Below are 12,241 nucleotides of genomic sequence, written 5' to 3'. Positions count from 1 at the left end.
TAATGCTGTGCGGGTATCCATACCGCAAAATGACATCTTTTAAGAACTTCACTGCTGTGTGCCCATCACATTTTGCGACAGGTTTCACTTCTACCCACTTGGTGAATTTGTCCACCATAACCAAGATGTGTGTCATGCTGCTTCTTGCAGTCTTGAATGGGCCAACCATGTCAAGGCACCAAACGGCGAACGGCCATGTTAATGGTATTGTCTTTAAACCGGACGCTGGGGTATGATTTTGCTTGGCGTACCTCTGGCACCCGTTGCATTTTCTCACCAAATCCTCAGCGTTCTCCAAAGCAGTGGGCCAGTAGAATCCATGCCGGAATACTTTCGCTACCAGCGCCCTTGATGAGGCATGGTGCCCACATTCTCCTTGGTGAATTTCCTCAAGCATTTCTTTCCCTTCTTCCGGTTCCACACATCTTTGAAGGACACCGGTAACGCTTCTCTTGTACACTTCACCATTGATGAACGTATAGGCCTTGGACCTTCTTTGGATTCTCCTTGATTCACTTTCGTCAGCCGGCAAGGTGCCGCTGATCAGGAATTCCTTAATAGGTTTAACCCAGGACGGAGTTTCCCGAACCAGGAACACCGGTACGTCAATGTCCATGCTATCTACCAGCATTGTTTCTTCCGGTACCGGCGAGGCAGCGTTCGACCCTACCGGAACAGTCCCCGAGCTTACCGGAACAGTCCCCGGGTTTCCTTCGTCGATATCCATTGGTACAATGTGTGACTCCGGTACGAAAATTGATTCCGACTCTGGACTTGGCTTGATTGATGGTACTCTCAGGTGTGCCAAGGCTATTCCGGGAGGAATTTCTTGTCGGGATGAGCCTATCTTGGACAAAGCATCCGCAGCTTCATTTTCTGGCACGCGGTACATGGTGAAATTCACAGCCTTCGAAGAAGCCGGCAATCTTTTGCACGTGAAACCGGTACGAGGCCATGTTGGCATCTTTTGCGTCCCGGTCCCCGAACACCTGCTGCACCACAAGGTCTGAATCTCCATAGCAAATGATCCGGTGTGCACCGATTTCTTTTGCGACTTTAAGCCTGTGGATCAAGGCCTCATATTCAGCGACATTGTTTGATGCCCTGAAATGCACTTGCAAAACATACCGGAGATGATCTCCCCTTGGTGAGGTTAGCACCACACCGGCACCTAGACCCTCCTTGAGCTTGGATCCATCAAAGTGCATCTTCCAGTATTCCAGTCTCGATCCGGGGGCTTGTATTGCATTTCCGCCCAATCAACCAAAAAATCAGCTAAAGCTTGCGACTTGATGGCGTCTCTTCTTTCGTACACCGGAACATACGGTGATATCTGTATTGCCCATTTAGCAATCCTGCCGCTTGCGTCCTTGTTGCACATGATATCGGAGATGGGTGCTTCACTCACCACCTTCATAGGATGTTCCTCGAAGTAGTGCTTGAGCTTTGTGGCGGCCATAAACACGCCATAGGTCATTTTCTGGAAGTGCGGGTAGTTTTGCTTTGAGAGGGAGAGCACCTCGCTCGGGTAGTATACCGGCCTCCTGGACGGTTTTTCCTTCCTCTTCTCTTTCTACTACCACAACAACACTCACGACCCGGTTGGTTGCTGCTATGTATAGCAACATTGGTTCTCTTTCCAACGGCGAAGCCAGTATTGGCGCGGTAGCTAACATCGTTTTCAGCTCCTTGAATGCTGCGTCTGCCTGAGGGGTCCAGACGAACTTATCGGATTTTCTCATTAAAGCATACAACGGTAAGGCCTTTTCCCCTAACCTGCTTATGAACCGACTTAGCGATGCTAAGCTTCCGGTAAACTTTTGTATGTCCTTCAGATCCTGCGGTACCGTCATTCTCTCAATTGCCTGGATCTTTACCGGATTGACCTCAATGCCTCGGCTTGAGACGAGGAAACCCAGCAGCTTGCCGGTAGGGACACCGAAAGTACATTTTGCCGGATTGAGTTTCATCCGGAACCTTCTTAGGTTATCAAACGTTTGCCGGATATCATCGATTAGGGTATCTTTTACCTTAGTTTTTATCACGATGTCATCCACATACACCTGCACATTCTTTCCGATTTGATCAAACAAGCATTTTTGCATACATCGCTGGTACGTTGCACCAGCGTCGCGCAAACCAAAAGGCATAGTGATATAGCAGTAAGCCCCGTGCGGGGTAATGAACGCAGTTTTTATTTGATCTTCCTTTTTCAAGGGGATTTGGTGGAAACCGGAGTACGCATCCAGGAAAGACAACAACTCACACCCAGCAGTAGAATCAATCACTTGATCGATCCGCGGTAAAGGAAAAGGGTCTCTTGGGCAAGCCTTGTTGAGGTTGGTGTAGTCGATGCACATGCGCCACACCTTCGGAGCCTTTGCCTCCAGGTTCTCGTCTTTCTTCTTTTCAACCATCACCGGATTGGCTAGCCACTCAGTATGCGTGACTTCCACAATGAAACCGGCAACCAGCATCTTCGTCACCTCTTCTCCAATGATCTTCCTCCTATCTTCAGCGAACCGGCGCAATGGTTGTCGCACCGGCTTGGCATCCTTCCGAACGTTTAGAGAGTGCTTAGCCAGCTCCCTCGGAACACCTACCAAGTCATCAGTAGACCAGGCAAAGATATTCCGATTCTCACGGAGGAAGCTGACGCGCGCGCTTTCCTATGCCTCACTGAGGCCGGCACCGATACGAACGGTACGCTCAGGGAAAGCCGGGTCCAGCACGATGTCCTTTGTTTCTTTTGTCGGTTTGAACGCTGGAGCGCTCAGACTTGCACTCATTGCAGCTAAGCTCAACTGTGAGGACTGAGCTAGCGCAACTGCAGTTTGCATCCTTCTTTTTTCCTCTGCGATCACCAGCGATTCCGCTAGGTTTGATCCGGCAGATGCTGTTTCCAGTGAGATCTTGTAGTTTCCCACCACAGTCAGAGGTCCACGAGGTGCCGGCATCTTCATCTTGAGATACGCCGTGTGGGTCGAGGCCATGAAGGCCGCCAGCGCCGGTCTCCCCAGCAATGTATGGTACGGACTATCTAAGTCCACCACCTCAAACTCAAGGTTTTCAACCCGGCAATTGTCACGTCCTCCAAACGACACATCCACCCGGACTTTTCCAACCGGTGCGCAGGACAAACCCGGAACGATTCCATGGAACGTCGTGTGCGTTGGCTGAAGCATGTTTTCTGTTATGCCCAGGGTATGCATGGTGTGCTTGTACATTATGTTTATGCTCCTCCCATTGTCTATCAGCACCTTGCTGAACTTGACGCGAGTCGTGGGCCCCTTCATGATTGGGTCCACCACGAGAGCGTAGCCACCCGGGTTTGGCATGATTTTAGGATGATCCCGGTATGACCATGAAAGTTCCTGCTCTGACCAGGGCATGTATTTCGGCACTGCCGACATTACTGCGTTCACCTCCATGGAACGACGGTGCAGGCTTTGCTTGTCTGTCGGCTCAGTTACGAACACGACACAGCACACATCAGGGTCCTTATAAACGTTCCGGCCCAAGGGCGTCGGTGGAGGTGGTTGGCCGTAGCCTTCTCCCACCCGATTGACTTGCCGATACTGCTGTCTGTTTTGCGGAGGGTGTACCGGTAAGGCGTTTGCCCCGGTAAGCGGTGGCGGTGGTGGTAGCTGCTGCTGTCGCGGCATGTCCGGTGGTGGCATCATTGCATTGCCTCCTTGCCCTTGGGCATCTTTTACCGCCCCCTTTTCCATCAAGTACTTGGTCCAGGTACAATCTTTCGTCAAGTGGTTCGACGGGTGAGCCGGATTCGGCGTGTGCCACCGGCAAGGTTGATCCATGGCAGCTTACATGGTGTATTTTGCAGGTTCTTGCCAGTTCTTTTTCTGGCCCCAGGGTTTCTTTTCAACCCACTGCTTCTTAGGACCAGCCCATGGCTGCGATCCGGTTCTTTGCTCTCCGGCTGCCGCCGGCATCGAGTTTTCCTCGCACAACGGCAACTTGCTGCGAGCCATACCTTCGATCCGGGAAATCTTCCCTCCTCTTGTTGTTCCGGTTGTCTCGATACTGCTGTTGAGGCGGGTTTGATTGTTCCGGCTCAGCTTGTATCGCCGGTTGCATTGGGTCTCCCAACGCGTAGTTATCCGCCACACGCATCATCTCCGCCAACGTTGTTGGCATGTTCCTCTGCAGCCTTTGCCACAAAGGCGAACCTCGCCGGCATCCTTGGCTAAACCATGCGATGGCTTGTGCCTCTATCACTCCTTCACAAGAATTTCTGGTGGAGTTCCACCGGGTCAGGTAATCCCGGTCTGTTTCCTGCGGGCGCTGCACGCACAAAGCAAGCTGCTGAGGCCTGTTTGGCCTTCTGTAGGTGCTGCTGAAGTTGCTCACAAAAGCTTCCTCGAAATCCAACCAGCCATTTATGCTTCCTTCCGGCAAGTTGTTCAGCCAGATTCTTGCCGGTCCTACTAGGAACGTCGGCACAATTCTCACGGCCCAACGCCGGTTTCCTCCTCCGGCTATGACTCCTCCGCCACCAAGCAACGTATACCGCGGTCACGTAATCCGCGAGCCGATCTTCCGGCTTAGTGGTGCCATCGTATGTTTTGGTGTCACGGGGCAACCGAAAGTTGCGGATCGGTGGTGGTTCTTTCATGATCCTTGGGCCAAAGCATTTTGGACCCGGAGGACCCTCTGCCTCAATCATTTCGGACAGGTACACTCTGTCCAGACGGTGCCTCGCATCCCGTTCCGGTAAGTTTCTTTCTCCCAACCGCTCTCCCAAAGGTTTCCGGTAAGCGGTGAGTCTTGTTGAGTCAGCTTCATCGTAACGTTCTGGTGCCGCGGCCCTTGCCTGCCGGTACCTTGGTGGAGGCATTTCCTCCTCATCATCATACGCCGCCCTTGCAGCCGGATAGTTTTGCCCGGTTTCATGTTTACCGGCATGATTGTTTCTGGCATAGCCTTCCTTGGCGTAGCCTCGCTCTGCCCCTTGGCTTTTTCTACCGGCATCGTGTTGCCCGGCTTTTTGTTTACCGGCAAGGACCGGATCGTACACAGTCATCTGCCGTGCGTTCACTTCTTTTTCTTTTCTTCTGTCCGGATGGGGGGACGAGGCCTGCCCATGGGACTTGCTTCCGGCATTCTTTGTTGAACACGCGGATTCCGAGGCTATTGCCTTGTTCAGCTTAGCCAGCTGCTCGCCGTTCTGCTGCTCTACGATATCTAGCAGCTCTCTGACACGCTCTTGTTGTTTTGCCAGAGCCTCTCCGGTAAGCGAGTTACACAGATCTACAGCAGCCTTAGCAGCTTTTATGGTTTTATCCGGGCTACTGTACTTAGGTTTCTCTACAATGCTAACAGACGCAGAGGTACTCTTGCCGGTAAGAACTTCCTTACGCAAATCCTGATCTAGATTGCGAGCCTTAAGCCGGTTTTCCGGTATCCTAGCGGCATGAGCGCTAACAGAAGCAAAGCCATGGGCAGCGTTATACTCACGTACGGTTAGGTTCAGCTCGCGCTGCGCCCGACGACGTCCTTGCCGCTCTCGAGTATCTTCTGGCGCTGCGCCTCCAGCTCCGCCTGAGCCATTGCCGGGTCGATGTTCTGCGCGATGGGGGTTGCCAGCGCGTTCATCGCCGCTTGAAGAGGTGTTGCCGGTGGTGCGGAAGACGCTCCCGGTGCGCCGGTGTCGCGCTCCAGCGGTGGCTTGGCCGCACGGGTCGCAGCCGCACGACCAGCAACTTCGTCTGCAGCCTCCTTACCCGCGCCGGCTACGCCAGCCATCATCACCTCGACGCTTCCGGCGGCGCGGCCTGCACAAAGCCACCTTGGCGGGTTCGGTGCCACCAGCACCGGCGAGAGGCGCTGGCGCACGGGGACGGTGCCGAAGTAGACGCGGTGGCTGCCGAACTCGATGATGCGGCCGTTCTTGGGGAAGATGCCGCCGTTGGCGAAGCAGCCCGCGTTGTCGTTGATGAAGTCGATGGAGTAGAAGCTCTGGACGAGCGCAGACACTGTCCGCTCGCCGGCGAACTCGAGGAGGCCCGCCCGAATATGTATTCCAGCATGCGCCACTTCATGCCCCATGGTGGGCGCCAACTGTCGTCGTGGTGAACGAGCAGATGCCATAGGATGGGTTAAGTTGGGGCCGAATGGACGTATGAGGATTCGGGGGAGGGTTTGCGATTAGATGGGAAGAACTTCCGGATGCTTTCCTCAAGAACACAACCAAAGGTCGGTACACAAGAAGAGAGACAAGAGGAAGAACTCTTTACTAGATCGCTAGCTTCATTGATCTCAACATGGTTACAAGTTCTTGTTCACTGATCTCTCTGTGGTCTCGCGCCTGTAAGAGGCAGTACCCCCTCTCCTTATATAGAGGAGAGGGTGGCTTACACTAGAAGAAACCCTAATGGCATCTTTGACTAGACAAACTACTTTACAAAGCTACTTTAATCATAGATGACACCGGAGTCCTCTTTAATCAGGGGCGCTGGCGTCCTCCGGCTTCTTTGACCGTCATCCTTCTCTTTATCGTCGGCCCTTCGTCTAAAGTTACTTTGCTTAGCTCATCTTTGTCTTCTAGCTCGGAGAGAATCTTTGACCGGTCCTGCCGACCTGCTCGTCCTTCCGGAGGTCCGGTATCTTCTTACCTGGTTCCGGTATACCCCTCTTGGGGATACCGGCTTAGCTCCACTTAGGTAAACCTTTATCTTTTAGTTCCGGTACGAACATTAAACCGGTATCTTGATGGCTCAAACCATCCGGTTTGGCATGCCTTTGGCATACCGGGGGTCATCCCCCCAACAACCATCACCATCATCTTCATCATCACAACCGCCGTCTCCACCGCTGCACCTCGTCACCGCTGTAGCAATTTGGGTTTGATCTTGATTGTTTGATAGGGGAAACTCTCCCGGTGTTGATTTCTACTTGTTATTGATGCTATTGAGTGAAACCGTTGAACCAAGGTTTATGTTCAGATTGTTATTCATTATCATATCACCTCTGATCATGTTCCATATGATGTCTCGTGAGTAGTTCGTTTAGTTCTTGAGGACATGGGTGAAGTCTAAATGTTAGTAGTGAAGTATGGTTGAGTAATATTCAATGTTATGATATTTAAGTTGTGGTGTTATTCTTCTAGTGGTGTCGTGTGAACGTCGACTACACGACACTTCACCTTTATGGGCCTAGGGGAATGCATCTTGTACTCGTTTGCCAATTGCGGGGTTGCCGGAGTGACGAAACCCGAGCCCCCGTTGGTATATCGATGCGGGAGGGATCGCAGGATCTCGCAGTTTAAGGACTGTGGTTAGATTTATCTTAATTACTTTCTTGTAGTTGCGGATGCTTGCAAGGGGTATAATCACAAGTGTGTATTAGTCCTAGGAAGGGCGGTACACTAGCATAGGTTCACCCACACAACACTTATCAAAACAATGAAGATTAATTAGCCGTATGTAGCGAAAGCACTAGACTAAAATCCCGTGTGTCCTCGAGAACATTTGGTCATTATAAGTAAACAAACCGGCTTGTCCTTTGTGCTAAAAAGGATTGGGCCACTCGCTGCAATTGTTACTCTCGCACTTTATTTACTCGTACTTTATTCATCCGTTACATCAAAACCCCCACGAATACTTGTCACGTGAGCATTTACGAGTGAATCCTTCATCGAAGCTGCTTGTCAACACCTTCTGCTCCTCGTTGGGATCGACATTCTTACTTATCGAAGATACTGCGATACACCCCCTATACTTGTGGGTCATCAAGACTATTTTTACGGCGCCGTTGCCGGGGAGTGAAGCGCTATTGGTAAGTGGAATTGGTAAGGGAGATTTCTACTGTTTGTGCTGATTTTAATTCCGCCTGTTGCTATAACTCATTATGGAGAGATCTTCTCTTGAGTGTTTATTTGGGAGATCCACTACTACTGCAAAGGTAGTGGATGAGGCGCCAGGTAAGGAAGAATTACCATACAAAATACCTATGAAAATTATTGAACGTGTAGTGGGTAACCGTTATACTGGGGATGGAACCTGTCCACCCCGGAGATCATTTACTTGTTCTTACATGAATTATGCGGTTTATTCAAGTGTGCGGGTATTGCTATGGATGAAGTGAGGAAGAAATTATTCTCCGTATCGTTGTCCGGTAAAGCGGCGCATTGGTATAAATTACTTGGATAATGGGGATTCTCTTGAATGGAATGATATTGTGCCCCGGTTTTATTCTAAGTTCTATCCTCCAAGTGAGATTCACAAAGATCGGAATCGCATATATAATTTTTGGCCTCATGAAGGAGAGAGTATTGCCCAAGCGTGGGGGAGATTGAAGTCTTTAATGCTCAAATGCCCCATTCATGAGCTTCCAGGTAATATTATTATTGATAATTTCTATGCAAGACTTTCTTTTCAAGACAAGACCTTGCTGGATACTTCTTGTTCTGGATCATTTACATGCAACAAGGAAGAGTATAAAAGGGGCCTTCTTAATCGGATCCAAGAAAATACTGAAGGATGGGAGAACGACAAGGATAGAGAATCAGGTATAATTTATGATTATAAATGCATTGAAGCTTTTATGGATACTGATAAATTTCGTAATATGAGTGCTACTTATGGTCTTGATTCTCAAGTTGTTGCAAATCTTTATAAAGCTTTTGCTTCTCATTATGAATTGCCTAAGAAGAACTTTGATAAGTATCATGAACCGTATAAAGATAAAATTGATTCATCTATAAATAAATGTGTTGTAGTTGAAACTGTTGATCATGTTATTCCTGAAGCCTATATTGAAAAAACTCCTTTCCCTGCTAAAATGAAAGAGTACTCTTTTATAAATAGTGCGGTTCATAAAAGTGAAAAGAAACCTATAGAACCTGAAGAACAAATAAAAGTTGAACCTGCTGTTGCAATTGTTAAAGATCTTGTGATCTGATAATGTAGAAGATGGTCATATTATTTTCTGTGAAGATGCTTCTAATATTGTTTCGCATCCTAATAAGTCTAGGAAAGCTAGTGTTCCTATGCTATCTCGTTAGAATTGGTGATCATTGTTATTATGGATTATGTGATATTGGTGCAAGTATTAGTGCTATTCCTTATGAGCTTTACACGGAGATTATGCACGAAATTGGTTCTTGTGAACTTGAAGATATTGATGTGGTTATTCGGCTGGCTAATAGAGAAACTATCTCTCTAATTGGTATTATTCGAGATGTGGAAGTTCTATGTGGTAAGATTAAATATCCTGCTGACTTTTTGGTACTTGGTTCTGCTTGCTAGTAAATATTGTCCTATCATTTTTGGTAGACCTTTTCTAAATACATGTGGAGCTATTATAGATTGCAAGAAAGAGAAAATTTTGACTAAATTTGTTTGGTGAATCTTATGAGTTTAACTTCTCTAATTTTACCAAAACCCCTTATAAAATTGATTCGCCTAATAGTGATTTTAAAGTTGAACAGGTGTGCATCTATTGTTCTTGCTCCTAATAATCCTTTGCGAGCAACATTTGGAGAATAGTGAGAGTGAAGTTTTTAGGGAAGAAAGAAATGAGCTTGATGAAATTTTCCTTCGTCAACCTATTCTTAAGCATGATTTACCGGTGGAAGACTTGGGTACAACACCACCACCAAAGGAAGATCCTGTCTTTGATTTAAAACCATTGCACGATAATCTTAAATATGCTCATATTGATGATAAGAAAATATATCCTGTTATTATTAGTTCTAAGCTTTCGAGTTTGAAGAAGAAAGGTTATTGGAAATACTGAAGAAACACCGAGGTGCTATTGGCTACACTCTTGATGACTTGAAGGGGATTTCTCCCTCTATTTGCCAACACGCCATTAATATGGAAGATGATGCGAAGCCTGTTGTTGAACCTCGGCGTCGTCTAATTCCTAAGATGAAGGATGTGGTAAGAAATGAGGTATTAAGACTCCTTGAAGGCTGGTATTATATATCCTATTGCTGATAGTAGATGGGTTAGTCCTGTGCATTGTGTTCCTAAGAAAGGAGGAATGATCGTTGTGCCTAATGATAATGATGAGCTCATACCTCAAAGAGTAGTTGTAGGTTATAGAATGTGCATTGATTATCGAAAAGTTAATAAGGTTACTAAGAAAGATCATTACCCTTTGCCTTTTATTGATCAAATGTTAGAAAGGTTATCTAAAAATACTCATTTTTGCTTTCTTGATGGTTATTCGGGTTTTCACAAATTCGCTGTTAAAACTAAAGATCAAGAGAAAACCACTTTCACTTGTCCCTATGGAACTTATGCTTATAGGCGTATGCCTTTTGGTTTATGTAATGCTCCTGCCACTTTTCAAAGATGCATGTCTGCTATTTTTCATGGCTTTTGTGAGAGTATTGTAGAGGTATTCATGGATGATTTTTCTGTCTATGGGAATTCTTTTGATAGTTGCTTGCGGAACCTTGATAAAGTTTTGCAGAGATGTGAAGAAACTAACCTTGTTCTTAATTGGGAGAAATGCCACTTTATGGTTAATGAAGGAATTGTATTGGGACATAAAATTTCCGAGAGAGGTATTGAAGTTGATAGAGCTAAAGTTGAAGCCATTGAGAAGATGCCCTATCCTAGGGATGTTAAAGGTATTCGTAGTGTTCTTGGTCATGCTGGGTTTTATAGGAGATTTATTAAAGATTTCTCCAAGATTTCAAAGCCTCTTACTAATCTTCCTCAAAAAGACGTACCTTTTGTTTTTGATGATGATTGTAAGGAAGCTTTTGAAACTCTAAAGAAAGCCTTAACAATTGCCCCTATAGTTGAACCTCCTGATTGGAATTTACCGTTTGAAATTATGTGTGATGCTAGTGATTTTGCTGTAGGCGCTGTTCTTGGACAGCGAGTAGATAAAAAACTGAATGCTATTCATTATGCTAGTAAAACTCTTGATGCTGCTCAAAGAAATTATGCTACTACTGAAAAAGAATTGTTAGCTGTAGTCTTTGCTTGTGATAAATTTAGATCTTATATTGTTGATTCAAAAGTTACAATTCATACTGATCATGCTGCAATTAGATACCTTATGACAAAGAAAGATGCTAAGCCAAGGCTTATTAGATGGGTACTTCTTTTGCAAGAATTTGATTTACATATTGTAGATAGGAAAGGTGCTGATAATCCTGTTCGTCGATAATTTGTCTAGATTGGAAAATATTGCTTATGATCCTATTCCACGTTAATGATAGTTTTCCAAATGAACAATTGGCTGTAATAAAGGTGAGCTCGCGAGACAGTCCTTGGTATGCTGATTATGCTAACTTTATTGTTTCCAAGTACTTGCCTCCAACCTTTTCAGCTCAGCAAAGGAGGAAATTCCTTTATGACTTGAGGCATTATTTTTGGGATGACCCACACTTATATAAAGAAGGAGTGGATGGTATTCTGCGAAGATGTGTTCCCGAATATGAACAACAAGAGATATTGAGTAAATGTCATGGTACTGCTTATGGAGGACATCACGCCGGAGATAGAACCGCGCAAAAGGTTCTACAATCAGGTTTTTATTGGCCAACTCTCTTCAAAGATGCAAGGAAGTTTATTTTATCTTGTGATGAATGTCAAAGGGTTGGTAATATCTCCGAGACGCAATGAAATGCCTATGAATTATACTCTTGTTATTGAACCGTTTGATTGTTGGGGATTTGACTTCATGGGACCTTTTCCCTCTTCAGAAGGTAACACTCATATACTTGTTGCTTGTTGATTATGTTACTAAATGGGTGGAAGCCATACCTACAAAAAGTGCTTGATGGTGAGACCTCTTTAAGAATGCTTTTAGACATTATTTTTCCTAGATTTGGAGTTCCTAGATATATTATGACAGATGGAGGTTCTCATTTTATTCATGGTGGTTTTAGAAAAACTCTTGCTAAATATGGTATTAATCATAGAATTGCTTCGCTTATCATCCTCAAACTAGTGGGCAAGTAGAACTATCAAATAGAGAAATTAAATCTATCTTGCGAAAGACTGTTAATAAAACTAGAAAAAATTGGGCTAGTAAATTGAAGGAAGCACTATGGGCTTATAGAACTGCTTATAAAAACCCCATGGGAATGCCACCTTATAAAATGGTTTATGGAAAAGCTTGTCATTTACCTTTAGAACTAGAGCACAAAGCTTATTGGGCTGTTAGAGAGCTAAATAAAGATCCTAAACTAGCCGGTGATAAGAGGTTGCTGCAATTAAGTTCTCTAGATGAATGGAGAAGTGAAGCTTATGAA

This window comes from Lolium rigidum, chromosome 4, assembly GCF_022539505.1.
Source record: "Lolium rigidum isolate FL_2022 chromosome 4, APGP_CSIRO_Lrig_0.1, whole genome shotgun sequence".
NCBI lineage: Eukaryota > Viridiplantae > Streptophyta > Magnoliopsida > Poales > Poaceae > Lolium > Lolium rigidum.
Note: the sequence above shows the minus strand (reverse complement) of the source record.